Source organism: Lissotriton helveticus, chromosome 5_1 (assembly GCF_964261635.1).
Source record: "Lissotriton helveticus chromosome 5_1, aLisHel1.1, whole genome shotgun sequence".
Classification (NCBI taxonomy): domain Eukaryota; kingdom Metazoa; phylum Chordata; class Amphibia; order Caudata; family Salamandridae; genus Lissotriton; species Lissotriton helveticus.
In genome coordinates this window covers 1,936,479,195-1,936,500,552 of record NC_136065.1, presented here as the reverse complement: position 1 = coordinate 1,936,500,552, position 21,358 = coordinate 1,936,479,195, and the positions used below count along the sequence as shown (strand labels likewise).

The 21,358-nt window shown below is 45.5% G+C and overlaps 1 protein-coding gene across 1 annotated transcript in view; it reads right to left on the bottom strand.

The window, feature by feature from the left end:
* Positions 1 to 21,358, bottom strand: part of SKAP1 (src kinase associated phosphoprotein 1) — a 1,469,988-nt gene that overhangs the window by 815,603 nt on the left and 633,027 nt on the right. The window lies entirely within an intron of this gene.

Below are 21,358 nucleotides of genomic sequence, written 5' to 3'. Positions count from 1 at the left end.
CTCTGCAGAGAGGCTCTGCGTCTCTGGTCCTGGGTTCAGGACCATCAGATTCGTCTGATGGCAAATCATCTGGCCGGAGTTCAGAACGTTCGTGCAGACAGTCTCAGTCGGCAGTTCTCTGCCGACCACGAGTGGAGGCTTCACCCGGAGGTTGTTCACGACATCTTTCAGATGTGGGGGACTCCTCGGGTGGACCTGTTCGTCACTCGCGAGAATGCTCACTGCCTGTCATTCTGCAGTCTCCAGTATCCGATGCAAGGAGCCTTGGGGGACGCGTTTCAGTTGAGTTGGAACTCGCAACTCCTTTACGCGTTTCCTCCCATACCTTTGATTCCTCTGGTTCTGAGGAAAATTCGCCAAGACCGGGCCCAAGTTATATTGATCGCCCCGGATTGGCCAAGAAGGGTGTGGTACTCAGACCTTCTCCACCTCTCCTCTCACCCGCCGCTCCGTCTCCCTCACAGGGCAGATCTCCTCTCCCAGATGGAGGGGCAGGTTCTACACCCCCACCTCCAGACCTTACGCCTTCATGCCTGGAGATTGAACGGGGCAACCTGAGTTCTTTTTCTCTCCCGCCTGACGTGGTGGATGTCATCTTGTCAGCCAGGCGTGACTCCACTAAGTCCATCTATTCTTATAGGTGGTCAAAATTTGTCACTTGGTGTGGAGAGAAATCTATAGACCCTCTGAGAGCCCATTTGTCTGATGTTCTCCAGTTTGCCCTTTCTCTGGCGCAACAGGGGCTTGCCGTTGCCACAGTGAAGGGCTATCTTTCAGCGCTGTCGGCATTCCTCTGTTTGCCTGACCAGCCATCTCTTTTTAAATCTCCTGTGGTTTTAAGGTTTTTGAAGGGCCTCACGAATAAGTTCCCTCCTACTCCTTTTATTGTGCCTCAGTGGGACTTAAATCTTGTTTTGACTTTTCTGATGGGTGCTCCTTTTGAGCCTCTTCACAAATGTCCTATGAGGCTTTTGACTCTTAAGACAGTTTTCCTCGTTGCAATAACCTCGGCAAGGAGGGTAAGTGAGCTTCAAGCTCTTAGTTCCAAGCCCCCTTTCTTGTCCATTCATGCTGATCGAATGGTTCTTAGGACCGGGCTGCTTTTCTGCCTAAGGTGGTGACTCCTTTCCACCTTGGTCAATCCATTACCCTTCCTACCTTTTATCCTCCCCCACACCCTTCCAAGGAGGAGGAGAGGTTACACCGTCTGGACCCCAAGAGGGCGGTGTCTTTTTATCTGGACAGATCTAAAGACTGTCGGTTGGATGACCAGCTCTTCATTGGCTTTGCTGGCTACAAGAGAGGAAGAGCGGTTCATAAAAGAACTTTATCAAGATGGATCGTCCTCTGTATAAAGATCTGCTACTCTTTGGCCGGTAAGGAACCACCAGAGGGTATAAGGGCTCATTCTACAAGAGCTAAGTCTTCAAACTCAGCATTGGCTAGAGGTGTTCCTGTAGAGGATATTTGTAGAGCGGCAACTTGGTCTTCCCTCCACACTTTCGCGAAGCATTACTGTTTGGATTCCGAAGTGAGGAGGGACGGTCATTTTGCACGCTCTGTTCTCCAGGATTTCCTGGTTTAGAAGAGTGGACACCCTCCTCCGGGAGTGGGGACTGCTGTGGGACTCTATTCACAAGGTGAGGAATCCACACGGCAGATGTATCTATCAGAAGAACAAGTTACTTACCTTCGGTAACGCTTTTTCTGGTAGATACAATATCTGCCTGTGGATTCCTCACGGACCCACCCGCCTCCCTGTTGTCCACTCTTCTATATCAGAGTTTCTGTAATGTATTTATTTTATTGTCAAGGAGTTGTTTATTTCAAATGTTTTATTGCATTTGCTTCACACTGTGTGTGTTACCTTGATATTTGTACTGTGTATACTATGTATATGTCTACTGTCATTGGTCCGTCCGTGTGCCTCGAAGGCACGGAAAAAAGGGCGGAACAGATGTCATCACGCCGGCGTGGGCCTATTATAGGCGTCGGTGACGTCAGCGGAGTCGCGAGCAATGCCGTGCCTCTGTGACGTCCGGGTCCACGTCGGCGCGAAGCTACAAAAAGAATTTCCGAATTTTGCTGACGCAGGGGATATTCACAAAGTGAGGAATCCACAGGCAGATATTGTATCTACCAGAAAAAGCGTTACCGAAGGTAAGTAACTTGTTGTTTTGAGCCCGTGATGAGTCTAGCTGCAGCATTGATGGTGGCTCTGAGTGGTGCTGTTGTAGCTTTGGGGAGTCCACAAAGAGAGACACTACCATACTCGATCCTGGGAATCACTAGAGCTTGTACAGCCGTCTTAAAGTCGTTTTTTGGAAGGAAGGGTTTAAGTTTCCGTAGGATATTAATCTGGAAGTTTGCTCCCTTTGTTGCGTTGGCAATATGTTTATGCATGTTGAGGTTGCAATCAAGGGTTATGCCCAGTGATTTTGCTGAGTCAATGATTGTAGGTTGAGCGTTGAATGCCGTGAGGTGTTTGAACCAATCCTGGAGGAGGGGTATTTTGGAGGGAGGAGCAATAAGTAGGAATTCCGTTTTGAGTGCGTTAAGCTTGAGATGGTTCTCAGCTAGCCATGATTGGGTGTTCAGCAGGATTTTGTTAAGTAGTTTGATGTCTTCTGGAGTGTGAATCTTCAGGTAGAGTTGTGTATCGTCTGCGTACATGTGAAATTGGACATTGGACGCTTGCAACAAGACAGTGAGAGGTTCCATAAATAGATTGAACAACGTAGGGGATAGTGCGGACCCTTGTGGAACTCCCAGGGTTACTGGTACGGATTTGGATAAGGAGTTATTGACCTTGAATTTTTGGGTCCCATTTTGAAACAAGCATTTACAATGCAATGGTTTTGCCTTTGACAACGTTAGAGCTATTGGCATTGTCAATGACAAATGTTTTATTTATGTGTTGGTTTTAAAAACAGATAAATTAATGGCATTGTCATTTACAATGCCAATAGCGTAATCTCACGCAAATGGACGATGGTTACAAAAAATTTTGAAAAGTGCTCTATAGAATCAGGAGGAGTCTGGGAGGGATAATGAATAGAGATAGAGCCAAGAAGGAAAAACAAATTAGGGTGAGAGAGAGTGGTGCATTGGAGAGAGTTAACAGTGTGTTGAAGGGCGAGTGAGTGACGGGATGAGAGTATGAGCAGAAGAAAGAGAGGCAGTGAGAGAAGGAGAGTGTGGTGAAAGGGAAGAGTGACGGGATGAGAGTATGAGCAGAAGAGAGAGAGGCAGTGAGAGGAGAGTGTGGTGAAAGGGAAGAGTGAGTGACGGGATGAGAGTATGAGCAGAAGAGAGAGGCAGTGAGAGAAGGAGAGTGTGGTGAAAGGGAAGAGTGAGTGACGGGATGAGAGTATGCGCAGAAGAGAGAGAGTCAGTGAGAGAAGGAGAGTGTGGTGAAAGGGAAGAGTGAGTGACGGGATGAGAGTATGAGCAGAAGAGAGAGAGGCAGTGAGAGGAGAGTGTGGTGAAAGGGAAGAGTGAGTGACGGGCTGCCGAAGATCACACGCGGTCCCTCGCCTCACGATTGGTTTCCCTGTGGCTCACATTACCCAGAGCAGTGTGTATTGTAAGACTATGATTGGGTGAAATGCACTCTGACTAACAGACAGTGACCTAAAAAAACCAAGCATTTGCAATGCAATAGGTCTCGCATTTACGCGAGTTTAAGCTATTGGCATTGTAAATGACAATGCCTTTTATTTATGTTTTAAAAACGAAAACAAAAATAGAAGGCATTGTTATTTGCAATGTCAATAGCTGAAAGTCGCCTAAATGTGAGACCTATTGAATTGCAAATGCTTGTTTGGACGGGAAGGACTATAACAGAGTTGGAGAGAGTCCTCCAAGATGCCAGTCACATGTGGCAGATCTCATCAACCTTGAGGTGCATATCCTCTTTGTATTGTGCTGTTTGGTTAGGAGGATTGATGGCAATTGTCTGTGTGTAGCTGAACCATGTGGCCGTTCCCGTTTATTCTGGTGCTAGTTAGCCAGTCTAGACGTCTTTCACGAGGCTCATCGAGATGGTATAGCATCCATCTAGCCTGCCCTGATCAGAGTAGGCTCTGGCAATTCTTGTGGTGGTATTTCAGCCCCGCAGTTCTGAGCACACTTTTGTTTTTGTTTTGTTGAGATAAAAAATAAAGCCTGCAGTGATCATACAGTCAAACGTATGCTAGATGCCCTCATGTTAATGAAATCACTAGAAGTACGTTTTACATAATGCAGACACATATCATGCTGTACCTGGGTCCCATCAGAAACTAAAATCCAGTCTCACCCTTATAATATTGTGGCTAGATTATGTAAATGACCAGTACCTAAAAGTCCCACGCTTTCTACTGCAAAACTACATGGGATGCAATTCACTGCTGTTCTATTGGCCTAAAGAAACTGAAAATGGGAAGCTTCATTTATGCAATTGTTAAAACAAAAAAATGGATGCGTCAGAAATCCCATTGTGATTTACATGGACAATCTCCTGGCTAGAACAGGCAACCTGCTGCTGAGGAAAAAGCATGTGCCATGTGGATGTGAAGGTTGAGCACTGCTGGGTGGATGTGGAGGCTGATCTTCTGAAATAGAATTTCCTTATAGTCCTTACACGAGCAAGGGTGGTCCAAGAGATCCACAGTGACAAGCTGGCCATCAGTATACATGTTTTAAACACAATACCTGGGAGCTAACAACTCTTTTTATGCAACGGTCATTGTTTCTATTAGTATGGATACTAGCCACCTGTTACAATGCACTGTGCCAAAATTCTGGTCACTTGGAGGAGCTGATGAAAATGTAAGCACTGTGCGCAGCGTAACTACCTGGAAAGTGTAGTGCATTTCTGCAAAGTCCTGGATGAGGCTATGCAGCTAGGGTGTCCAACACAGTTTGACATTAGGCGGATGACAGATTTTCAGTATGTACACGTATGATACATTTACATAATGAAGGCAACTGGTGGCAATTTACATAATCTGTGGAAATCTTGAAAATCTGGCATGAATCAGGTATATTCTGGCCTAAATTGGACACCACTTTCCTGGACGATACACCTGGGTGACAGACGGACGGAATGGTGGGTGGGTCTAAATTTTCCGTTTTTCAAACCCTTAAGTTAGATTTGTAATTGAAAGACTCCGGAGGCCTCCACTGCTAACCACGGAGGAGCTCAGACCGGGACAAGGGACCCTCGAGGCAGCCCGAGCGGATGATCTTAAGCTGTTTGCAGAGCTCGGATTGCAGTACTGGCTGCACCACGAATCTGACCTTCCATATGCGCATGCGCACGCGAGCCCCCTTCCGGTTAAGTCTTCAAATCTGACATACACCTACATTCTCTGTACCCATTTCTTAAAATTCTCAGAGATTACTTAAAGAAAATCCGTTTTAGTAACAGCTTTAAAAAAATCATTTTAACAAGCAAGAAGGAACACGCATCAGTGTGAAGCTTTGTCTAACACCTTTTATGAGCATTAAAAACAGATCCGACAGCTATTTTAGGAAACCATAACATGGAATACAGTGGGAGGCAGAGAACAGCTTGGTTGTGGTACGCGACTATTTCAGATGAGATGGAAAGTTTAATTCTCCCCAGTGAGCTATGAGAAGCTGTTAAAGCATCCCCCAGAGTATAATCGGGAGTGCTCGATTTAAATCTAAAGTGCTGAGGCCTGGCACTCTTCTTAGGAACCCACCACCAAGGCTGCCGCACAAAGATTTGGTAAAGCGGCAATGCTACCCTTGGTTCTGGCTAAACAATGCATCGTAATCAAGTACCTAGAAGTTGGATAAAAGATGTTGATGACCCTTTATGAGCTGGACCAGAAAGAATAAGATTGATCCAGACCTTACGGGCTGCAGGTTATTGAACATGCAGTACTGTAGGCTGCTGATCATAAGTCGCTGTGAGAAGAACTGATGGTCTTACACAACCCAGCTGTAGGGCCGGCTATGCTTTTGTGAGATACTGAGAACTATCTTCAGCTGCTTTCGAAAATGTACACGTAGACCTATTCAGGTCAGTTGAAACTCAAAAGTGTGCATTACATTATCCAGATGACTATGCGTTACTATTGTGTTCCCAGAGCGTCGTGCCATTTAGATGCATTGCTCTGGAGATAAAGAAGTACAAAAGGTACACAAAGGCATTCTTCATCTACGCACTATGATTTCCTCAGACCCATAAGGTTCGCCCCAACCTTACTCTATGTTAGGAAGTAGGGGAAGAGACTTTTTAAAAGAACCCCACATCACAGTGCAGTAACAGCCCACTCTCACTCCCAGAAACCTCTCCGTTCACAGGTTGAGAGCAGGTCCGGCCTGGAAACCAAAAACAGCAAACCAGCCCTACACTGTGGGATGACTCTTAGAATGAGACCTACGGGGGCATGGTTTGTGGATGTCAGTCCACCCTACTCCCAGGCAGCCCACCACCACCGGAGAAAACCCAGAATGCCGGAATGGCCAGTTAGGCTCTTCTTGGCTGCCTCTTGCATTGCATACAGCGCTCAGCTCTGTTCAAGTGGCACGTGCATACATTGTGCAGTGTCTGCCCTGTTTTCAGTTAATGAGAATACTTGAAAAATAAAACTAAATAAAAAAGTTTATATATTTTTTTCAGTTTGTTGTTTTGAATGTATCAGTATTCAGAAGTGCCACTTTCGAAAGTGCACACACAAAGGCCCCAACCTTCGGGGGTTGTGTGTGCTCAATGATGCTCACCAGGCAGGTACTCATTTTATTCAGGTAGGATGAAAGGCTGCTCCAGTTTGGTCGAGATTGGAATCTGCTTTCCTGCACTTCCGGAACAGGTTTATCGCTACAAGAGTGAACCAGCTCACTTTCAGAAAGTAACCCACTGGTGCTTTCTCAAAAACGTTACCACAGGGCGGATGTTTCCTTAACTGTGCGCGCAAAGTGGACCACTGGTTATCAGTTTCAGTCACAGACGGATGAGGCTATTCACATAAGAGGGTGGAGCAGGCAGATACAGGCGCCCCGTCGGCTTTGCTAACTGGCTTCTCATCAAACGACACTGATTGCCCGTACAGAACATCATAAAGATTGTGCCTAAAAGGCAAACAAACAGCCAAGCCTTCAAAAGACCGGTCTACGAACACATACTTTAGAACGCGGTCTGCTCGCGATGATGTCACACCCCCGCCTGGTTGGAAACATCCCATCTCACCAAAGCGTTTGAATTCTTTTTATTTGTTTTTTTTTCGTGTTGCCTGAGCACGAGACCGGATTCTCTTTGCAGCCAAAACAACCGTTAGGAGCCTACCTTGTTGATGAAGGAGACGAACTGGTTGTTGAGGCCTTTCAGCTGCTCCTTCTCACGTCCCCGAGCAGGAAGGCGGGTGCCGGCAATGCCGGACCAGATTCGGGGGCGGTCCCGGCTTTTGGCTGACGTAGCGTGACGTAGCCAAAAGCCAAAAATTCTCGGGAACGCCCCCGAATCTGGTCCGGCATTGACGGACAGGCCCGTCTTTCAATGGCTAGCCTCCATTTATGGAGCTAGCCAATGAAAGACGGGGGCGGATTCCCAGCCCCATACTATACTCATTAGGTTTTCGCCTAGCGAAACGATGCTTTCGCATCGTTTTCGCCAGGCAAAACCTAAAAAGGAGGTAAACCAATTAAGTACTGAGCCTTAGAGGCCCATTCTGTGATTCAGGAGGTCAATCAGGTTTTCATGTTTGACCGTATCGAAGGCTGAGGAGAGGTCTAATAGGACAAGTAGGCATGATCCATTCTGATCGAGTATTTGTAAGGCGTCGTCGATAATGTGAGTCATGGCTGATTCGGTGCTATGCCCTGCTCTAAAGCCAGATTGGTAATTATCCAGGAGGTCGAAGTGGTCAATGTGTTTAGTCAATTGTTGGACTACACATTTTTCCAATAGTTTGGCTAGAGTAGGGCTGTTGGAAATAGGTTGATAATTATTAAGGTCCATCGGGTCGGCTGTGGTTTTTTTTAGGGTGGGTGACACTTGATCAATTTTGAGGATGTCAGGGATGCAGCCTTGATGCAGAGAACTGTTGATGATCCTAGTCCAGAGTGGTAGAATCAGAGGGGTTAGATCTTTAACTGCGTTAGCGGGAAGAGGATCGGTGATATTGTGGAAAAGTAAATTTTGCCATGTTCTGTGTCCCTACGTGTCCTCCATCTTATGTTATGTGTGCATGATTAATATGCATATGTATTCCCCCTGTTCGATTTAAGATGCAATTACAGTTGTGTCCATATGCCAGTTCCCAGTTCTCGTGAAAGCTACGAATATCAGGCCTATGTAAGGTTACGTTGCCACGTTTCTCAGTGTGCACGTTATTTCATTGTAAAGTCCCCGTTTCTAGGCCTCAAAAGGGCCCGGACATCAGATTCAGCTCCTGTCTCCTGAACCCTCGCTGAGGAGCGATACAGCCCCACCTGTATCCTCGACCCTTCACTTACTTCCTGCCTCGCAGTGCCCGGCTCGGCCTGGCTCTGCCTCTGAGTCTGCCAAGAGTATGTTATGATTCTAGTTATCAGTCCAGCCCTCCTTCTCTGCATTCCTAAGCTACTGAATCGCATCAATAGTTTCCGTCATCGTCTAGCCTTTACGTCTCCATGCAAGAGAAATACTGTATTTATGGTCATTTAATATTCTTCATCACGCACTACATGTAGAATAATGCATGCTCCAGTCTTAGAGTCTGTTAGCCTCTCCCCTCCTGACTCTTAGTTTATATCAACATGTCCTCTAAACAGTAGATACTAGATAGGGTTTAGGTACATGTCGCCCTGACTCTCCAGACTTTAGTCTCTGCTCCTAGCACAGAGTTCATAGCCCCCAGCTTCTCCTAGTAACACGTCATTGTCAGTTTGCGCGCACCATTAGGTTAGAGGTCCCGGCTCCTTAGGTAGCCCCCTCCATGTTTCCGCCCCATTTATGACATATTCTGTTACGTTTACATCACATGTCTATGTACACGCCTCCTGTTACACCCACTTTCACCCTTATCTTTCGCGACTGCTATTGACCACACCCACTGCTCCGCCTATTGTATTCACTGTAATGCAACTGTTTTAGTATATATGCTTGTGTACTGTTATTAAAGTTAGCGCGCTCATCCCATATCCAGCCCCGGCAGCTGCCGGGCCCTGTCATCCTATTCCTGTGCAGGTTGTCCTGTTCCTGTCCTTTATGCTGTATTAAACCTGCAAACTCCTACTACCTCGAATCTTGACTCTTATTTATTGAGCTATCTGTTATTCATTTATCCATTCAAAAATAGAGGTATTATTTATTTATTTACCACATAATGGCGCCCGAATAGGGACTTGCCCTTTCCCCACGCGCCGGCGAAGCCACGCCGGCCCCCTGACCCTCTGCAGCCGTGACGGAACTCTTCTGCGCACCGGCAGATATTTCTGCTTCAAGTATCCCTCAGGCCCACGGAGGAGACGGAGGTGGCGGTCCAGCATCCAGACGAGGCGGTGGAGGAGCGCGGCGAGTCCCGACCAGAGCCCAAGCCGAGAGTCCAAGGTCCGAGGTATCCGGAGGCCCACCCGTAACAGAAGTCCGAAGTTCGTCCGTCCGGCGTCGAAGCAGTCCAGTCCAGTCCGAGGCCTTCCGTTCTTGCTGCCCGGTGAGTACCATTGCTGGGGTAGTATCTAGACAGGGTCAATCTAAATTGACTCTGGTCCGTGGGTTGGTGGTACACAGACCCAAAACGAAGTGTCCACTTTGGTGGATGCGGGTCCTAACGTGTCTCTTTATGAGACCGGTGAGTTTCGTACTGTTTTAGCAGTACATCTAGTTTCTGTTCTAGTCAGTTCTGTTTCTCGAGAAAATTCATGTATTCTGTTTTCAGTATTCCAGGTAGTATTCTGTTCGAACTGTTATTTTAAATGTTTTTCATGTATTGTAATGTCGTGGTATGAATGTGGAGTATTTATCGTGTTCATTGTGTATTGTAATTGCGTATTGTGTCTAGGTTACAGTTCAGTCATGCCCTTATTTTCTAAACTACGTCAGTTAAAAACCAGAAAAGGTCTGCTAGAAGCAGCAGTTCCTGTCCCGCCTAGGGACAGTCCAGGTCATTTTATGTATCAAAAGCATGGCATAAGTGCCATATTATATCTAGATTTATGGGTAGAGTATACCAAACAGTTAGAGGAAAAGTATAGATGGCCTGTATCAGGCACATGGGATGCCGAGTGCATCATGCGAGTAGAAGAAGCATTATGGAAAAAGAAAGCCAGACAGTCACAGAAAGATGCCATCGAGTTATGGCGCAAAGAATCTCATAAGAGAACCGAAAAAGAAATCAGAAAGTCAGAATTAAGTAGAGAATCTTTAGAACGAGCCCAAGAAAGGGAATTAATCGAGATAGGTGAACGAGTCAAAACCGAACAGTCAGACAGACAGAGGCATGCCCTTATTAAGGGTATGTATCCTCTTCTTGCCGAGGGCTTGCCAAAAGCGACCCCGGAGGCATCCAGTAATTTTCCGCCACCATTAGTTCCGACTAAGCTACGTCACAAACCGACCGCAGCTGATATTTTCATCTCGTCCTATTTGGACGACACAGTCCCGGAATATGCAAATCCTGTTCCGCCAGTCCCTGTAAATCAGGCAATTCCTGCTCCCCCAGACACCGGGGCACCCTTTGCAGTACCCGTTACGGTACCCCCGGTCCAGCCTACATTACAATTTCCCACCGCACCGGTACGACGAGTATCAGTCGACGATTCCAGTTTAGGGGCCGCAGGAGGAGGACCTCCTGGTACCCCGCCACCACACCAACGTAGAATGTTGGCCGAGTTACATGAATGTGCGTTACAACGTACGCCCAAATTTAAGTCCGTTGCAGATATCCGACGAGCTCTTACTGAATGCCGCTATGATCCGGTTGCAGGTGATGATAGTACAGTAATATATTCCATCCGTGTAAGACGGGTGACCGGGTATTTAGACACCCTACCAGATATGAAAGGAGATCTAGACAGAATATATCGTTTCATCCGTACAGGGGATGATCCAGAAAGTATTGGCGAAGCCATGTCTCAAAGGAAAGCTGAGATCCAGCTCATGATATTAAAGTTTCTGATTAATTGTTTAATAAGGGAACAAGACTACCCGACTAAAGATCCGGCCGAAATGAGAATCCTGACAAGGTGGAGTGATAATATAGCCGAGGGTAAGCACAAGACTATCAGTAGTATAGAGAGTATGTACAAGAGAATTCGTAAAGAAATAATAAAGTTACATGAACAACGTAAAGCAGCACAAGTAAGCGAGAAAGAGAATGACTCTTCTACTGAAGAGGTAGAGGACGAGAATCCCACTAGAATAGCGTATGTAGGAAAATCTAGATTTCCAGATCGCCATTTATGCCTAGAACACAAGACAGTTTTTCATCATCCAGCACCAGAACAAAGTTCTCTAGAACAAGTATTTCAAGCTACCGATCACATTTTGAAATCACGAATCGGTTATAGTGAGTTAAGTACTATGCATGAACAAGAACTAGTCCGATCAGCAGTCCGATGGATTACTGATTCTACCACTTTTCCAGACGAAATAGTGGCACAAATGTTTCTGAAATTGCCCCCAGCCGAGCAACGACTGGTGGGTATGTATATGATCCAGCACCTCATTACTCTGTATGAGGGTCAACATTCTGATCCAGGTCCGTTACACGATGTCCTGAACGAGTTACTCCAGTATAGATGGAAAGGTTTAGGTACCGATTTAATTAGTGTCATTCTAGAACAGCGTCACAAATATAGAACGTTTCTGAACCCGCATTTTGTCCATGTCTCACCTCCAGAAAGTAAACCGTTTTACATAGATAGACAGAACCCGTTACGGGAAGTACACCCAGTCAGGACAACAGATGGTGAAATGCAACGAGTATTTGTTTACACCCCGATTACAAAGATGGAACTCTTAGAGATGAAGAAATTAATTCCCTGTCATGACAAAGATCCAGCAGGGTTCCACCGAGAATTAAAAGACATGCTCCGTATGGGAGAATACACGTATCCAGATATAATTAAAATGTTAAAAGTCTTATTGCCCGCAGGGGTATACGAGAAACTCAAGGAAAAAGAATGGGAGGTGGGAGAGAAAAAGATCGATTGGGCAGTTCTAGAAGCTGAAGATAAGATACGAGTACCAGGTACCGGTCTTGGAGAAAAATGTAAAGAATTACCAGAACTGTTAATACAAGTTTTGCCCAGATTATTAGCCACTAAAAAGGAAGACTGGGATGCAATCTCAGCCTGTAAACAGAAACAAGACGAAGACACTAGTGATTTTTATTCTAGATTTGAAAAGTGTTTTATTATAAACAGTGGATTGAAAACGAGTAGCGAGTCATACCCTCATCTTTTTGTTACTAAATTAGTCGAGAATTCAAGTCCCCAAGTAAAGAATCGAGTTTTGAAAGTCGAAAGTACCTGGCAAGCTAATACTCCGTCCCAGATGTTACAGATGCTCCAGTACCACCAGAATAGAATCAGAGAAGAGCAAGATCATGAAAGAAAACGTATGAAAGACACGAAAATGAAAGTACTAGTTGCACAATCTGTTCCTCAAGACAGTCAGAAGAGGGGTACGAATCAAGCCAGTCATCCTGCAGTTCCCGTTAAAGGGACATGCAATTATTGTAAACAGCCAGGTCATTATATAAACGAGTGTGCAGTTCTGAAACACAATATAGCTACTGGTAAGACTAAAGAAAGACCACGTCCGCCTAGACAAGAACAAGTTTCACAGACTTCTCAGCCACAGAATGCACAACAGACAGTTCCAGCACCGCAGCCTATCGCTGCAACACAACATGTTACACAGCAGATGTACCAGTATGCACAGTCCGAGTATCCAGAGTATCAGCCATATTCATGAAACAGCCTAGAGAGGGAGGTAGGCTTGCCTCTCATCGAGATACCTGTAGATCAAGAGGGTCCCTATGTTCATAGTCAAGTATTAGGGAAAGACAGAAAGTTTCTGATTGATACAGGGGCAAGTAGGACCACCATCAGCCACGCCGAAGTTCCAGGGGCTCCGCTCTCAGGCTCTAGAAATGTTTCCCTTGGATTTTCAGGAAAGCCTATTGTAAACGAGATATCTAAGCCAGTTACTCTAGAAGTAGGTCCATTGTCCCGCACTACTGATCTATTACTTACGAAGTCATGTCCAGAAAATCTGTTAGGTATTAAAACACTGAAAGAATTAGGTGCAGTTATTTGCTGTTCCCCCGAGGGAATACGACTGTTTCTACGTGACTTCAAGGGTCACTATGTATTACGAGATTTTGATCCGAGATTGTCTAATGTTCCGCAGCATCTATGGGCGCAAGGTCCAACTGATGTAGGTTATATGCAAATCACACCCCATCGTGTGACTCTCAAACCAGGTGTAGTCCTACCACGAATTAGACAGTATAGATTGCCACCTGAGGCTGTAGCAGCCTTATCCAAAATTATTGACGAGCTCATCGCTCAAGGAGTAGTTGTAGAAACTGACTCCAATGTATGTAATTCTCCGATCATTCCAGTCATGAAACGTACTGATCCAAATGCACCCCCAGTATATCGATTAGTGATTGACCTACGAGAACTTAATAAATGTATTATTCCCCAGTACCCAGTTGTCCCAGATATCTCTTCCCTATTGACAGCCATTGATTCCGAAGCCTCATTTTTCACAGTCATAGACCTCAAGAACGCGTTTTTCAGTGTCCCCATTCATCCAGACAGCCAGTTTCTTTTCGGATTTTGTTTAAATGGAAGGAGCTATATGTTCACACGAGCTCCTCAAGGTTTCACAGAAAGTCCTAGTATTTACAGTCAAGCGCTTAAGAGACAACTAGATAACATTCACATGCCAACTGACACTGCCCTGCTCCAGTATGTCGATGATCTACTGATCACAGCCCGTTCTGAACGTGCTTGCGAGCGAGCATCACTTACAGTCTTGTATTTCCTTGCCGAGATGGGGCACAAGGTGTCCCCTTCGAAGCTTCAATTCTGTGTACAGCAAGTGATCTACTTAGGCCACTTGCTGTCCAAGAGGGGTAGGCAGTTGACACCTGACCGTATCCAGTTAATAGCGAGTCTTCCTCAGCCCAAGACCCAGAAGGAGGTACGTGCTTTTATCGGCCTTACTTCTTATTGCAGACAATGGATTCCTCAGTATGCATTTCTAGCTAAACCACTGATACAGTTAACGACACAGGAGGCAGCCGTATCGACTGTCCTCCCTTGGACATCTGAACATACACTTAGTTTCAATGAGTTAAAGAAAGCTTTATGCCAAGCTCCAGTTCTAGCTACACCGAACTACAGTAAGCCTTTTACACTTTTCGTCACAGAACGCGAAGGTACAGCATTATCTGTTCTCACACAAGATCAAGCAGGACAATACAAGCCATGTGCTTATTTTTCGAGCACACTAGATCCTGTAGCCCAGGCTCTGCCTGCGTGCCTCAAGTCAGTTGCAGCCACAGCACTAGCTATCAGACAAAGTGATTCCATAGTATTGGGACACTCCTTGACAGTACAAGTTCCACACTCCGTGGAAGTTCTTTTAAACCGAACACAGACTCAGCACTTGACAATTGCACGTTTAACAGGTTATGAATTGACACTGTTCCAGCCACACATAGAAATCAGACGCTGCAACGTTTTAAATCCTGCTACACTGTTACCGTCAGTTAATTCAAATCCTGCCACACACGACTGTGTGGAAGTAGTCAACATTATGACTAAGCCAAGACAAGATCTGACAGATATTCCATTACCAGATCCCGACCTGACACTTTATGTGGATGGTTCATGTATGAGAACAAGTACAGGAGAACTAGTAGCCGCGTATGCAGTGACTACAGACACTGAAGTTATAGAAACACACCGTATTGACACCCTGTCTGCTCAAGCAGCAGAGCTAGTTGCTCTGACTCAAGCCTGCATACACGCTAAGAACCTGAAAGTTAATGTTTATACAGATTCACGCTACGCATTTGGAGTCGTACACGACTTTGGAGTGCTCTGGCAGGAGAGAGGTTTCATGACTTCTCATGGAACCAAGATTCAGCATGGTCTCCTTATTCAGGCTCTGTTAGATGCCATACACTTACCGACATCTATTGCTATCATGAAGTGCAAGGCACACACTAAAGTTACTGACATTATTTCCCAAGGTAATGATCTAGCAGATCGCACAGCCAAGCTTACAGCACAGACTCCAGACATTTCAGTTAACCCGACACAGACATATACTCCAGATCAGATTACATGTATGACAGTTAAGGACCCCACTCAAGATGTCATAGATATTCAGTTACATGCTACTCCCGATGAAATCAAGAAATGGTCCGAACAAGGAGGGGTCCAGACAGATCAGGGATGGGTAACGAAGGGTAAAGCCACATGGTTTCTCCCCGACTCTATGGTTCAAGTCATTATCAATACCGCACATAGTCCAGCACATTTAGGAGAAAAAGCTATGTTAGATAGTATCCAGAACATTTGGTTCAACAAGCATTTACGAGCTGCAGCCACACAGAAAGTCCGTACCTGTATGATATGTTGTCAGTTTAATCCAGGTAAAAGTGTCCCGGTGGAACAAGGTGGATTCCAGCCCCCTGACCACCCTTTTGAAGTCCTCCAGATGGATTATATTCAGATGGAGCGATGTCGAGGTTTCAAGTATGTCCTTGTAGTTGTATGCGCTTTGTCCAGGTGGACAGAAGCATATCCAGTCCCAGATTACACAGCCGCGACCACTGCCAAGCAGTTGGTTCGTGAATTCTTCCCCCGTTATGGACTCCCTAGAGTCGTATATTCTGATAACGGCCAGCCATTCTCATCCGAGCTTATGAAACACATTTCCCTGTTGTTAGGGTACCAGTGGAAGTTCCATTGTGTACGCCATCCTGAAGCAGCTGGTCTAGTAGAGAGACATAATCAGACCCTGAAAATCCGTATTGCCAAGATTTGTAAAGAGAAAGGTGTGGACTGGCTAGTAGCTCTGCCAGTCGCTTTATTTTATATGCGCATGCTCGCACATTCCAGATCAGGTCTGTCCCCGTATGAGGTCGTATTCGGCCGCCCCCCTAACATGTGGGGTACACCTAGACCTCGAAGTATTACAGATGTTTCAAGTAATATGCTGACAGATTACCTAGCTTCCTTGATGTCTGCCCTCAACTCTTGTCGTTCACAGGTTGCTGCCGCATTTCCAGACAATACCGAGGTGGCACCGCATGACATCGTTCCCGGATGCATGGTTCTTGTCCGGAACTTTGATCGTTCAAGTCCGCTGGAGCCCCGCTGGAAGGAACCCCGACAGGTCCTCCTGGCCACCCGTACTGCCGTCAAGCTGGAAGGCAGGAAGGGCTGGGTCCACCTGTCACATGTGAAAAGATTTTTTGGACTAAAGCCTGTTTCAAAGAACATTTCCGAGGATCTTAAAGACTGCCAAAGTACTATTCTTAAGGACTGTCCCGCAAAAGACAATGATATTGAACCCTCCCCGTTAGAGAAAACTCCGCAACAGGAGTATAAGCTCAAATTAAGGTCTAGTAAAATAAGTCAGCCAGTTTGATTGTCTAAGTCCTCCCCTAGGTGAAACGGTTAGACCGGTTTCTGACATGTATAAAATAGACCCCCATAGTGAGAGAGTTAGTCAAAACTCAATCCGATGTATCGTTTTTCTAAGTTTCATATTGTTTTTCAGCCTTATGATTACCTGCACATGTTATGCATTTTATTTGTATTTTCCAGTTTCTCATGTAAATAAGTCTGCTAATGCTACAGTAGAACACACGTTTAGTGATCTGCCTCCTCATGAACTCTCATATCGTCTCGCTATGCGAAATAATTCCTTTATCCGTATGTTACATTATTCACACCAGACCAGCAATGCCACTAATTGTTGGGTGTGTGGTCGACTCCCCCCTTTCCAGACACCGAAGGGAGTTCTGCCACTCTTTCCTTATCCATTTTCACATAATGGTTCGTGTGGAGCATGGTCCACGTTAACGTCATCCTCAACAGATATGTCTTTTCTTAACAGTACATGTTTTCCAGACAAGCAAGGTCTTCCCCACAGAACAGGGTTAGATCTAGAAAATGAAGTTTATAATTTAGGTAATTATTCTTCGAATTTTATGGTCCTGAATGTTCAGTCTGATTCTACTCCAGACCTACCTACTATATCAGTATTACCAGTTAAAGGCGAATTATGTGTCCGAAATAATGGTTCCGTACATGTAGGCCATAGTGATTGTACTACTATTGTCAAGTATAGTGACAGTAGGAAATCTATTTTCAAAGCTTCACGTCATTCTTATTTTGTTTGTGGTCAGACCGCATATGTTCGTTTGCCCCTCGATTGGGAGGGAACCTGTTACATTGCCTTCCTACTGCCACCAGTTTTTCTAGCCCCACCTGACTACCATAGGAATTCCCACCTAGTACATACTAGACACAAGAGAGACCTCCCGATTGTCGATTATACTGAAACTGCTCTAGAACAATACATAGATATCAATAAAGGTGTTTTCCCCTATTTAGGTACTGTTGTGAATAGTAAACTGATACGTAGATTAACCAGAACCCTTGAAGCAGTAGTGATTGAGACTACTTCTGCTCTAAGTAACTTAACCGAAGAGCAATCCTTTATGAGAATTGTCGTGCTCCAGAATCGTCTCGTCCTTGACGTCATACTGGCCGATAGGGGCGGGGCATGTAGAGTCATCGGATCTAGTTGCTGCATTTTCATTCCTAATAACGCGCCGTCTGTTTATTCAGCCATAACCAGACTCCATAAAATTGCCCATATGTTACACCAAAATCCAGGCACTTGGACATGGTCCGGTTGGTTCTGGAATATAATTTCCGCCTGGGGATGGAAAGTATTGTCATTTCTGGGTATTGCAGTAGCGATCATATTCAGTTGCTGCCTCTGTATACAATGTGGCCCTGCGATTTGTGGCATTTGTGCTACCTCTTGTATTCCTAGTCCCAAGTCCCGTTCTAAATCCCGTTCCAAGAAAATTAGAGACGAGCAAATGATACTGTATGAAATGGTAGATGGTATCATGAATATTGATGTTTCCTGATGGAAACGTAGTGACAAGGAGGGAATGTGGAAAAGTAAATTTTGCCATGTTCTGTGTCCCTACGTGTCCTCCATCTTATGTTATGTGTGCATGATTAATATGCATATGTATTCCCCCTGTTCGATTTAAGATGCAATTACAGTTGTGTCCATATGCCAGTTCCCAGTTCTCGTGAAAGCTACGAATATCAGGCCTATGTAAGGTTACGTTGCCACGTTTCTCAGTGTGCACGTTATTTCATTGTAAAGTCCCCGTTTCTAGGCCTCAAAAGGGCCCGGACATCAGATTCAGCTCCTGTCTCCTGAACCCTCGCTGAGGAGCGATACAGCCCCACCTGTATCCTCGACCCTTCACTTACTTCCTGCCTCGCAGTGCCCGGCTCGGCCTGGCTCTGCCTCTGAGTCTGCCAAGAGTATGTTATGATTCTAGTTATCAGTCCAGCCCTCCTTCTCTGCATTCCTAAGCTACTGAATCGCATCAATAGTTTCCGTCATCGTCTAGCCTTTACGTCTCCATGCAAGAGAAATACTGTATTTATGGTCATTTAATATTCTTCATCACGCACTACATGTAGAATAATGCATGCTCCAGTCTTAGAGTCTGTTAGCCTCTCCCCTCCTGACTCTTAGTTTATATCAACATGTCCTCTAAACATTAGATACTAGATAGGGTTTAGGTACATGTCGCCCTGACTCTCCAGACTTCAGTCTCTGCTCCTAGCACAGAGTTCATAGCCCCCAGCTTCTCCTAGTAACACGTCATTGTCAGTTTGCGCGCACCATTAGGTTAGAGGTCCCGGCTCCTTAGGTAGCCCCCTCCATGTTTCCGCCCCATTTATGACATATTCTGTTACGTTTACATCACATGTCTATGTACACGCCTCCTGTTACACCCACTTTCACCCTTATCTTTCGCGACTGCTATTGACCACACCCACTGCTCCGCCTATTGTATTCACTGTAATGCAACTGTTTTAGTATATATGCTTGTGTACTGTTATTAAAGTTAGCGCGCTCATCCCATATCCAGCCCCGGCAGCTGCCGGGCCCTGTCATCCTATTCCTGTGCAGGTTGTCCTGTTCCTGTCCTTTATGCTGTATTAAACCTGCAAACTCCTACTACCTCGAATCTTGACTCTTATTTATTGAGCTATCTGTTATTCATTTATCCATTCAAAAATAGAGGTATTATTTATTTATTTACCACAATATGATTGGCGGGCTTGAGGGTGCTAAGAATCTTGCCTAATGCTTCTTCATTGTAGGTATGAAAGGAGGACCAGGTTGCGTTGTTTTTTAGTTCAGACTTTGGGGATGCTTGTTGTGGTGGCGTTGGAACTGAGTGAGGGATTTTGCTTTGGGGGAAGACTGTAAGCCTGTGAGGTCGTTGAGAAGATCTCTTGATATTTTCGGTTTTTAGAATAAAGAAATCAGAGAATTTGTCGCACGTGGGTTGGTTGCGCGAGGTAACTTGTAGTTGTTTAGGTTCGTCCTTTGATTGTGATTTGATTAAGTCAAAGAGTTTTTGCGGACGATTTTTGGCTTGGTCTAATTGTTGAGAGAAAAATTCGGCTTTGGTACGTTTAATCTTTCTGTAGTAGTCCTTTCTCTTATTCCTTAGCATTTTAAGGTGCTTGGACGATGGTACTGATCTCCAAATGCGTTCCGTAGTTCTAAGCGCACGTCTGTCATTGTTCAGCAGGTCGTTGAACCAGGGTTTGGAGTTTTTTGATGAAATTCTCTTTAGTTGCAAAGGAGCAGCCTCATTGACAATCATAGACATTGAGTTAAGGTAGTGATTGGTAAGGTCCTGTACGGAGGAGAGGGCCTGCGGAGGCTGGAGTAGTTTATGAGAGTGGATGGACAAAGTGTTGGGCTTGAGTTTTTTCCAGTCTCTTTTCCAAATCTTTGGTTTGGTGGATTGTGCTGCGTTGAGTTTCACGGTTTCCTTGATGAAGAAATTGATGATGTAGTGGTCTGACCAGTCACATGGAAGGATTAAGTCAAGCTGAATGGAGTTGCTTTTGGAAATTATTAAGTCCAAGATTGTGCCTTTTTTGAGTGTGGGGGTGTTGCAGATTTGGGTGAGGTCAAGCGCGCCCATGAACTTTTTGAGACTGTTGACACATGTATCATTGGTGTCGTTCCAATAGAGATTGAAGTCGCCTAGGAAAATTTGAGTGATTTGACGTCCGGTGGTCGCTGTGACCATATCCATGAAATGTTCAGTGAAGCTTAGGTTATCCCGAGGTGGATGATATATGATATGTAGGGAGCATACTGGGGTACCATTACTGGTGATGTCGATGCACATGTATTCACAAGAGGAGAATGTGGGGGATAGGGCTCTATAAACTGAGATGGTACTCCTGTGTATGCATGCTATTCCTCCCCCAGTTTTTTCACTTCTGTCAAGTCTGATGATGTCGAAGTTTGGAGGTACCAGAATGTCCAGAAGGGGTGCGGAGGATTCGGTTAGCCACGTCTCTGTTAGCACAAGCAAGTCCAGCTCCTGAGAGATGATGAGGTCGGCGACATCTACTGCGTGTCTGGCGGCCGATCTACAGTTCAGGAGGCTGCATTTCAGCCTTGGGGTAATGAGGGAAGGGGTGGGATCGCGTGTGAGTGCGATTCGTCTAAGATTATTGTCAATGATTCCTCTATTGTTGTGGGTGGCGGATCTGTGGGGGATGGGGGTAATAGCCCGGATGGCCGTGTGAATTGCAGCGGTGGGGGTAATGAGGGGGGGATTGTAGGAGAGTAGGAGGGAGCGGATATCATTCTCCGAGGGTGGGTTGGTGCTACGAATTGGGCTGGAGGGGAGATTAGGGGATGGGATGGAGTTCCAGGAGAGGCGATTCTGACTGATTGCGTGTGGAGGTCGAGCTGGGGGGAATCTTAATCTAGACATGTTTACATGTCTAATGTGCATTGGTTGTCTGGTAATCATCTGTTTGAGAATGTGGATTTCATCTTTGATTTGGAGGAGTGCAGACATGATCATGTTGAAACTGGTATCAGGGGTTATTGTCAGTGGGATAGATGTGTGTGATGTCTCATCCAACGTGGAATCAAGGGCAGCTGTGAGCGGGGGGTGTGAATGCGATATGCATGCATGGGGTTGTGCTGTAACCTGGATGGGCATGTGAAGAGTAATGGGTGGTGGTGTATATGTGGTAGGGGGAATGTTGATAGGGAAGCCATATGTGCTAGGATAGGTTGTTG